The sequence below is a fragment of the Mastomys coucha genome, unplaced genomic scaffold (assembly GCF_008632895.1).
Source record: "Mastomys coucha isolate ucsf_1 unplaced genomic scaffold, UCSF_Mcou_1 pScaffold16, whole genome shotgun sequence".
Classification (NCBI taxonomy): Eukaryota; Metazoa; Chordata; class Mammalia; order Rodentia; family Muridae; genus Mastomys; species Mastomys coucha.
The window spans coordinates 74855654-74866577 of NW_022196898.1; the positions used below are offsets into that span (position 1 = coordinate 74855654).

Here is a 10924-nt window from a genome sequence, read left to right on the forward strand (position 1 = left end):
TGTGCACATTTACAGGACTAGAAAAGTCCCACAGAGGTCATTGCTTCAGTCCCTTCATTTTTCACAGAGAAAGGAACTTTAGTAGCAGATTCATCTCTGATAAGCAAGTCTCTAACCACGTCGATAATGTGTAAAAATAAAAGGTATGATATCTTGAGATATGAAAAGGCTAACCTCTTTTAAAAATCACATTATCCAAAACATTAGCTTGAGATAGATTATCTTGTCCATCTAAATTCTCTCTTAGCTAGGGTTACTATTGCTGTAGTTAAACACAATGACCCAAAGCAAGTGAGGACAGGAACTCAAACTGGGCAGAAACCTGGAACCAAGAGCAGATGTGGAGACAATGGAATAGTACTGTTTACTGGCCATCTCACTCTGGCTTGCTCAGCCTGCTTTCTTACAGCACCCAGGACCACCAGCTCAAGGGTGGCAACACTAACTGTGGACTGGTCCCTCCCACAGCAAGCTCTAATTACTGACACCTTTGCTGATGCTATGGTATGCTTACAGACAGGAGTCAGATGCAGATACTTAGACCCAACCAATGGACAGAAGCCGGGGATTCCTGGGCTTGATTAGGGAAAAGCTGGAAGAAGCTGAGGAGGAGGGCAGCCCTATAAGAAGACCAGCAGTCTCGATTAGCCTGGACCACCGAGACTCTCAGACACTGGCCCACCAACCAGGCAGCATACACCAGCTGATATGAGGCCCACAACACATATACAGTAGAGAACTGCCTGGTCTGACCTCAGTGAGAGAAGATGCACCTAAACCTCAAGAGATTTGAGGCCCCAGGGAGTGGGGAGGTTTGGTGGGGATGGTGGTTAAGGTTGGAGGAGACAGGAGAAGATGAACTGGATGAGCAACAGTTGGAGGGCGGACTGGGAAGGGGATAGTGACTGGACTATAAGAAAAGATTATGACTTCTCCACTGTTGGCGGGATTGCAAGCTGTACTACCACTCTGGAAATCAGTCTGGTGCTTCCTCAGAAAAACTGAACACAATATTACCTGAGGATCCAGCTATACCACTCCTGGGCATATACCCAAAAGATTCTCCAACATATAACAAGGCCACATGCTCCACTATGTTCATAGAAGCCTTATTTATAATAGCCAGGAGCTGGAAAGAACCCAGATGTCCTTCAACAGAGGAATGGATACAGAAAATGTGGTACATTTATACAATGGAAGCAAAATAAGGAACAAAATACTCACTGGAGTAAATATGGAAGCAAAGTGTGGAGCAGAGACTGAAGGAAAGGCCATCCAGAGACTGCCCCACCTGGGGATCCATCCCATATACAGTCACCAAACCCAGACACTATTGTGGATGCCAAGAAGTTGCATGCTGACAGGAGCCTGATACAGTGGCTCTTCTAGAGCCTGACAAATACATAGGTGGATGCAGAGGTGGGTGTATGTAGTAAGTAAGCTGTGCTTCCTCACTCAGGAGTGAAGTGAGTGGTCTGTTCTGGGTGAAGAACAGTCTGACAGACAAGGGAGGGGCTGTGCTTGGAGCAATAAGTGACCATGACTACAAGACCAAGGCTGAACAAAGAGAGAAGTGAAAAATGCCTTAGATTAGTGAAAGCAGAAATAACTAGAAACTTGGGAGACTCTGAGAGCCTTGGCCAAAGGCTCTTGAACCCCCTTTCTCCACATGTGAGAGATTCATAAGCACAACCTCAAAAGCGTAGCTTTCTCTACTTGGAGAAAAACAGCCCCTGCATCCAGACTTCCATTATCTTTCCCACGGTGAGAACTCTCAGTGCACTGAGAAGTTTTAAGCATCTACCCCTCTGTTTAGTTCTACTGAAAATGATTTGTGCTTTCTTTCCAATACCTCTTGGACTTCTGACTTGCTTTAACAAAGAAAAGGCCTAAACAACAGACTCAGCATAGCAGAAATTTGTGTTTGCAGGGGAGAATGTGCCGCTGGAGAATAAATGGCTTTCCTCTCAACAAAACCTACAATCCACAGTCTACATCGTAACCAGTAAAACAAACAAACTAACGAAACTTTGAAATTGTATTGCAGCTCCTCCTCCATGGCTAGAGACACAGCACTCTAAAGAGCCAATGGATATAAATTAAATGAGTCAAATGCACTGTGTTCTGGGTCCAGCCAGACTGCAGATCCATCCAGGCACTCCTGGGTGGGTTCCTTTCTCCTGGAGGAGGTTGGACAGAGAGGCTAGGAACTGAGACAACAATGGGGTGACAGGTGATGGGTGATGGGACACTGTGTACAAATGCTTCCTTTGTGCAGTTTTCTCAAACAAAATGAGTTCGACTCACTAAAGCAACACATTTGCAAGGCTTAAGAGCTATGGTGTGCGGGCACTGAACTATGGACAGTTTGAATACTTTCTCTTTTATATATGCTCTTGGAGTTGAATGGTTTTCTCAAATTACCTTCAGCAAAGGATATCATTTTTGCGTATTAATATTTCTTTCTTCATTCATTCATTCATTCATTCATGAGGGTGGATACATGTGCCTTGGTGAGTGCAGAAGTCAGGGGACAACTTGTGAAGTCAGCTCTCACCTCTGCCCTGTGGGTTCCTGAGATGGACCTTGAATTGTCAAGCTTGGAGACAACCCATGCTGAGCTATCTCACTGGCCCTCAGAGCTTTTGTTTACATTTTGATTTTGGAGATTATAAATAACTCAGGAGAGTGAACAAGCTCATCAGTTGGAGGACAGGCGTTGCAGAACCATGGGCAGAGTGTAAATGGAACCAAGATGTCTGTGCATTAGAAAGGTTCCTTTGGAGACCGTGTTGATGTGTACTCTGCCTAAGATAATATGGATATGTCAGCACCTGGGAATTGGCTGCTACTTGAGCATCACAGAAAACCTGGGACCTTGGGAGAGCAGTGAAAACTAGCTATGTAATTCTCCAGAGAGTCGACAGCCACGGCCTTCTCCCTCTCTCCAGAGAGGGAGAGAGCACTCTACATCTAACAGGTTGTAAAGTTTGTGGGGAGTGTAGCAGTGATTGCCGGTAATAAATGAAAGTTCTTCTGAAAATCCCACTTTGAGTGATTTTTCTCATCTAATTTGAAAATGGACTTGCCTACTCAAGAGTCAGTGAAAGACAACTAAAAGGCTTTATAGTAAGTGTATCAAGTTCTTGCTAAGTACTGTATTGATGTCATCCATGGGCTATTAGCTCAAGATGTCTGGTTTTGGTGTTATCTGTTTTTATTCAGACAAATGGAATATGGGAGCAACAATGCTAAGTGCTTCAGTGCTTATCTTGATAAAAATTTCCACTAGGAAAATATGTTTAAAAGCATTAAGGATAACAGAATTACCCTTAGATCATTAGCCGGCGTGCTCATGCGTTATGTCTAAGGGTCTCCTTTGGGACAGGACGCACAAAGCCCCAGCACAAAATGCACCAGTGTCCTGATGTCACCGGTGATCTGTGTTCATTAAGCCTCCTGGGCACTCAAGGAATTAATGGAAATTCTTGTTGGTCAAAGACTGAAATAAAAGAGACACTGGACACAGGCTTGGCTCTCTTTTGCAACCTCATTGTGTCTATGAGCGCTACTGTTTCACAACACACTCCTTTGACGTTCAAAAGTTAAAAGAAAGAACAGCTAAAACATGAGCGTAAATCTTCCATCATTGCTCCAGTCCTGTGGAGTCAAGCTAGAAGAACTGAGGGTGGTAGAAAATATAGGATGTTGAGTTCCAGGAATGACTTAATCCAAAGGAATATCATGCCTTCAAGAATCCTTGAATTTTAGCTGGGCGGTGGTGGCGCACGCCTTTAATCCCAGTACTTGGGAGGCAGAGGCAGGCGGATTTCTGAGTTTGAGGCCAGCCTGGTCTACATAGTGAGTTCCAGGACAGCCAGGGCTACACAGAGAAACCTTGTCTCGAAAAACCAAAAAAAAAAGAATCCTTGAATTTTACTGTTTTCCACAATCTTCTATTAGGAAATTATGGAGTGTTCTATACACCCTAAAAATGTTCAATTCCTTAAGGTAATGTATTGCCAAATATATATCTTCCTCAAAGTAGCCAATTCTTTGAAAGTACAAGGACAATCCACACTTACTAATGGAATACATAATGTACATAAAATTGTACAAAATACAGGTGCTAGAGAGACGGATCAGTGGTGAAGACCCCTTGCTGATCCATCATGAGGACTGAATTTCAGGTCCCATCTGGCACACATTTGTAACCTCAGCTCCAAGGGTTCATAAACAAGATGATCTCTGGGGCTTGCTAGCTTTCATCCTAGGTGAGAAAGCTCCCAGGTTCAGGGAGTTCTGGGTTTGAACTTGACCATCTGATATACTGGACATGTTAGTACTGCTTAGAATCCCCAGTGCTGGGGAGCTGGAGAAAGCAGGAAGAGAATGAGAAATTTAAGATCACTCTTGGGTAAATGATGAGTTTGAGACTGCTCTGGAATACGTAAGAACCCGTCTCTAACACAAAGCAAAAAGAACCTGAAGAAACAGGGTAATTATTACAGTGTACTGAGCTCAATTTCATGATCACTCTCTGTAGTGATATAGCAAGAGTCTCTTGCTAGTTTAATGTCACATACACATAAAATGACAAAATCAGAATGCAAGGCACAAGAGTTACTGACATCCAACCTTGTGCTCTTTCCACCACGCCGTGGTCATGCCTGTCTCTGAGCTCTTGTGGTAGCCTATTCCATATGCTCTAGTTCACCACTTTCAAGAATATGGTTCCTTGATACCTCATCTTTTCCTTTCCTGAGCACTTACTATGCGGTAGGAATTTTAAAAAAAAATACTAGAGAAGTAAAGAAAAAGAAATTACAATTTCTGTTGCGGACAAGGGACTCCATGTGTTTATAAATGTGGAAGGTACCACCCAGACATTTCTTTTTAGGGAGATTAAAATCATTGACTGCTTAAATTGTTTGTATTTGTATTTTAAATGTTCCTTTATATTCATAAATATTTAAATATTTATTTACGTATTTATTTGTGTTTGTATGTGTCTGTGTGAGAGAGTATGTACATATAGAGAGGCCAGAAGATGGCACTAAGCATCCTCCATCACTCTGCACCTGTTGCTATGAGGCAACATCTCACTGAGCATCCTCCATCACTCTGCACCTGTTCCTGTGAGGCAACATCTCACTGAACATCCTCATCACGCTGCACCTGTTGCTATGAGGCAGCATCTCACTGAGCATCCTCCATCACTCTGCACCTGTTCCTGTGAGGCAACATCTCACTGAGCATCCTCCAACACACTGCACCTGTTGCTATGAGGCAGCATCTCACCGAGCATCCTCCATCACTCTGCACCTGTTGCTATGAGGCAGGTTCTCACCGAGCATCCTCCATCACTCTGCACCTGTTGCTATGAGGCAGGTTCTCACTACATGTATACTAAGCAATCACTCTACTAACTGAGCTAATTCCCACCCTTGAGGATCTCTATGGCAAACTAGATTCCTATGCACTTATGACCATAATGACACCCACACCTATTGGTATAATAGGCTTTTCTCAGTGGTCTGTCAACTATATCATATTAACCCCATCAATCACCATAAGAAATAGGAACATCTTCACTATACACAAGAAAGATGAAGTCAGTATCCTTATAACTGCTTATAAGATTATAGTTAAAATCTGTACGCTTTTTGTTTCATTTTACAGCCCTAGAAATTGAGCCCTACAGCTTCACACCCTGCCAAGGGCTAGGCAAGGGCCCTTGAGCTACAATTCTGAGGCCCAAGATAAAAATTAAGATATCAGAATGGATTTTTTTAAGAGAACATAAAAGCAATTGAGAAAAAAAGCCAAATATATAGTTAGAATAATCTTATCCCAGTTACATCATCTGTTGTAATAATGAATTCACTAGAGTATAGGTAATATTTCAAGGTTTTACTAATTGCTTAATTGTTTACAGAGTGATGGGTTTCATTGTGGCATTTTTATACACATAAAGGAGGTATTTTTAAATATGTAAATTTTGAAGATTTGTAAATTTCATCAGTCTAAACGACACTTGTGCAGCAAATGATATAGTAAATTATATGGAGTCGGGTTGGCTTTCTAGAAATCATTATTATTGGTAAAACTATTAAAATCTCATATTCTATGAGTCCAGGACTCAAAAGTATAAACCAATACAAGCAGAAAGAGAAGAATTATGCTTTGCAAATGAACCTCAGTACCCTCTTAGTATAACATATGGGTGACAACCTAGACTCTGAATCCCACACTAGCTGGGACAAGAAATCACTGCTGTTTCCTAGCTCCAGTACACTCAGGGTCTGGGCATGGAGCTAGAGCATAGTTAGCACTCAGACCCAACACTTCATAAGATTCTCAATCTAGTAGCTGCTAGATTCTTTATTTTTTTAAAGACAGGTCCTGGTTATGTATCTCTGCCTGCCTTGAAACTCACTATGTAGACACAACCTAACCTTGAACTCATAGAGATCCACCTATGTCTGCCTCTACCTCTGCCTCTGCATCCTGAGTCCTGAGATTAAAAGCATGCACCACCATGCCTGGCTAGAGCCTTAATAATTATAAGAATTACTAATTGTTGTTTCTAAAGCAAGGAATTACACACACATATATACACACATGTAGTGCATATATGTTTCATTATAACCACTTGACCAGTCTTAAAGGTAGGGATGGGGATATAGTTCAGAAGTATAACACTGGACTATCATTCACATGGCCACAGGTTGTCAACAGCAGCAGCAGCGGAGGAGAAGGAAAGGGAGAAAGAAAGAAAGAAAGAAAGAAAGAAAGAAAGAAAGAAAGAAAGAAAGAAAGAAAGGAAGGAAGGAAGGAAGGAAGGAAAAGAGAGAGGGAGAGAGGAAGGAAGGAAGAAACAAACAAAGAACCCACTCTAGTTCACCAATAAATCCACTAAAGCTACTTACTCAACAGGTTTACCAAGATTGATAAAGGTAGTATAACTCCAAAGACCAAGCTTTCCTCCCATGCCAAGGTTAGTCCCCTCTTCTAATGTGCAATACCCTGATGCCTTTGTGAAAACAGCATTCGGTCAGTGGCTTCCTCCATTTCCACCTAGAAGGTTGATAAGTTTCACTATCCCTGGGCTGTCTGTCCTGCCAGGAGCTCTAGGTACAACACAGGAACTGTGCCTCAAGCAGCACCTTTATATCTGGAACATGATGAATTATCAAAAAGATTGCTGCCTATCATTTGTTGGAGCACAGGTTTCCTGTACCTCTACGCCCTTTTCTGTTTTAGTGAACACGAACTCTTGGGGACTGAAGCAGCACTTCAATAGTCAAATGATATTACAGAGCCAATGGAAATGGTATCCATTCCTGCCACAGTATTATTCTTTAGTGCCACACCAAGGGGGATTATACATAAAATGAGCCCATTTTACAATTTCTTGCAAGATTCTATAGCCCATGCAGACTGTAGGTGGCCTCACACATTGGCTCAAATAGTAGAAAGACAACATAGTCTTAGATATTTATTTTCATTCCAGAATCTGGAACTTCAAAGACTGAGGCTCCAAGTTTCATGATTCATCTTGAGGGAATAGAAAGGAAATCCCAGATCAATGAGGCACCATCCAGGAAGCATTTTCCCTCTCTGCCGCTGTGAAAGAACAAAACCGTTCAGTGTTTGTAAGTCTTGAGTTAAAAGGAAGAAAAGGGGGTGAAAGAGAATGAATGGGGGAGGGGCTGCATGAATTACAAACCATGAGCATTATTGCTTTAATATTTGCTAAGCCTATTTGAGTGATTGTTTCATCTTCTGTTAGTCTCTTCCTCCAGTATCTTTATCTCAGAGGCAAGATGCTGAAGAACAATGTATTCTTTCTCAAAAGCTGCAAAGGGGATAAATAAGTTTACATCTGCACTCAGCTAAGACAACACCACAGTTTCACAGGGCTCTGCAACCCTGCATCCTTGAAGAAAGAAGTTCTGTCCAACTCTGGCTGACATAAGAAGTAAATGTGCTTCCTCAAACTCAAATAATCCCTGCCAATTACGTAACTTACACAACTCCCCCTGGGTTTAGTAATTCCCAAACAGCTGAGACACAAAAGGAGAGCCATCAACTCAGTTCTTCCCAGGGATAAATTAAAACATGAGCCTATCGGACCCATGGCATGTTCAACTAAGAAGAACGTATCATGTTTTGCCTTTACTTCTCATATAATTTTGTAAAGTAAAAATAGTCACTTTTGTTTTAGCATTGCTCTTTTTTTTAAAAAAAGATTTATCTATTTTATGTATATGAGTACATTGCAGCTGTCAGATACACCAGAAGAGGGCATCAGATCCCATTACAGATGGTTGTGAGCCACCATGTGGTTGATGGGAATTGAACTCAGGACCCCTGGAAGGGTAGTCAGTGCTCCTAACATCTGAGCCATCTCTCCAGCCAAAATAGTCATCATTTTAATTAAAAAAAAAAAAATCAGGAAATTAGAGGAGAAAAAAAAAAGATTCTGGGTGAGAAGACAAAAAGGAAAACATGTACCGGAATAAAGTTGCATACCTGTAATCCAAGCTTGGGACCTTGAAACAGGATAATCATGTCTTTGATTCCAGCACTTGGGAGGCAGAGGCAGGTGGATCTCTGTGAGTTCGAGGACAGCCTGGGCTACACAGAGAAACCCTGTTTCAAAAAAAAAAAAAAATCTTCAAGAAGTATGGAACAGGTAACAAAGTAACTGAAAGCGAGCCTTCAGAGGAGTTTCTTACTGCGGCAGGCTTTAAACTGCCCACTGACTGAAGAAGGGCTGAGAGTAAGCAATGGTACACTGCTCGGCTTTTAATAAGACATCTAGACCATCCTCTTCCCCAAGGCACAGAGAAATCATGGAAGAAGGGAATAAAAAAAAAAAGAATGTTAGAGCCAGGGGATGGGAGGATGTTCTGCACACAGACATCTGCTGGATACCACATGCACTCATAAAGTCACTGCAGCTGTTGTTCTGTGCACAAGCCCTGAGCAAGATTGTGCCTGTCACCATGTATCTCATCACGGAGGAGGGAGGAGTTTATGAGGCCCGGCCCCATCCTACTCTGAGGGTCTATCTTCAGGGAATGGTTGCTGGGAAGACAGTGTTTTTTCTCAGGGGTATAGCCACTGCTAAGTTGCCTACACTCCAGTTTTAAATAACCTGCCCACCCCTCCTCAGGCAAGCAACTTAGTGGGTCCCACAAGAAGACATGAAAGCCAAAGAGCAGTGTCAGTGAGAGAAGAAAGGATGAGACAAGGTAACAAAGGCAAAACAACTAAAATTCATTGCACTGACTGTAAAAAAAAAAAAAAAAAGTGAAAAAGGAAACAGCATTGTGCATCCTCCAAGAGGATACAGTGTAGCATCTCCCTTGGGAGATGACTAATGGTAAGCACTGTGTTCATGGGAATTTAAGGCTCATATTTTTTAATGAGTAAACTTCAAAAGCAAGAGCCTCACAGAATCTGGGAACTGTAAGAGGTCTAGTTTCTCTCAAATTAGCTTTAAAATCTGACTGTAAACTTGTTTTAAGGAAACCCTCACAAATTGAAATTTGTCATGGAAAGGATTCTTTATACGGAAGCCTGAGATTGTAACTCATGGTTTTATGACACATATGATCAGAGCAGCAAATTAGTGTGGGGTTTCGGCTCTGACTTCTTTTCCATCTCCTTAGCAAGCCTTCTAAAAGCCCCACCAGAGCCGATGCACCACAGTCCTCTCTGGTCATCCCTCTGGGTCACCCTTTCCCTTGTCTGGCTGTCCTTCCATGATGCATGTTGGTACCACAGAGACAGCCGATTATGGCTCTTCTTGTTTAGAAAAGACTTTGCCATTCAACTTGGACCAAAAATTTGGCATAATGTGGGCACTGGATTGACTAAAATCAGCGCAGACAGTGGTGGTGCCAGCACAAGCAGGACAGGACTCGATGAAACAAAAGCTGGCTTTTCCTCTCATCACAAGCAGGCTCATTTCTTTGGGAACAGAAAGGGAAAGAGAAAACCGGGGGATGGATAAGGCTTCTGTGTGTGTGAAGTTAGAAGAAAAAGAATCTAAAATAATTGAGAGCTGTTTTAAGTTATTCAGTCTGCTAAAACTTGACTGTCAAGAAGAGATATGTTGACATTGACTAATTAATTATATGTTAAAATACGAACTCTTAGTGTTTTCAGATTCTAAAAGTTTCTTTGTATTATTTGCATGAAAAGTACATTTTAATTATTATAAAAATCAGTATATTCTGATTTTTTAATAATTCCCTTTAAGTTTCTGGAGTGTGTCTTCATCACTTCTGGTCATTAGATGATCTCTAGGGTTCATCTAGCTGTAGAATATGACGACATTAAACATGTTCTCAGGCCTGCCAGTTCATAAGTGCACCATGCTACATAAACCCAGTGATCTGACACTAATTTCCAAATCCCATGATTGACAGTGAAAATTGACTCTCAAAGTTGTCTTCTGACCTCCACACACTTACCATGATAAATGTGCACCAACACACACATGCACACACAATAAATATATATATTAAAAAAAAAAAAACTTTTAGGGCTGGCTGATAGCTCAATGGTTAAGAGAACTGACTGCTCTTCCGAGGGTCCTGAGTTCAAATCCCAGCAACCACATGGTGGCTCACAACCATCCATAATGAGATCTGACTCCCTCCTCTGGTGCATCTGAAGATAGCTACAGTGTACTTACATATAATAAATAAATAAATCTTTAAAAAAAAAACTTTTAAAGAAAATAAAAGATCCAATCTTTCTTTTTAAAAAAAAAATGATGAGAAAGTGAAGCCAGGCATGGTAACATACACATCTCCCGAGTTCAAGGCCAGCCTGATGTGATGTACTGAGTGAGTTCCAGGACAGCCAGAACTGTCTCTAGGAAAAAAAGAAAGAACGAGAGAGA

General features: G+C 41.6%; 1 protein-coding gene across 31 annotated transcripts in view; it reads right to left on the bottom strand.

Moving 5' to 3' along the window:
- Ank2 (ankyrin 2) overlaps positions 1 to 10924 on the bottom strand; it is a 576750-nt gene that overhangs the window by 424224 nt on the left and 141602 nt on the right. The window lies entirely within an intron of this gene.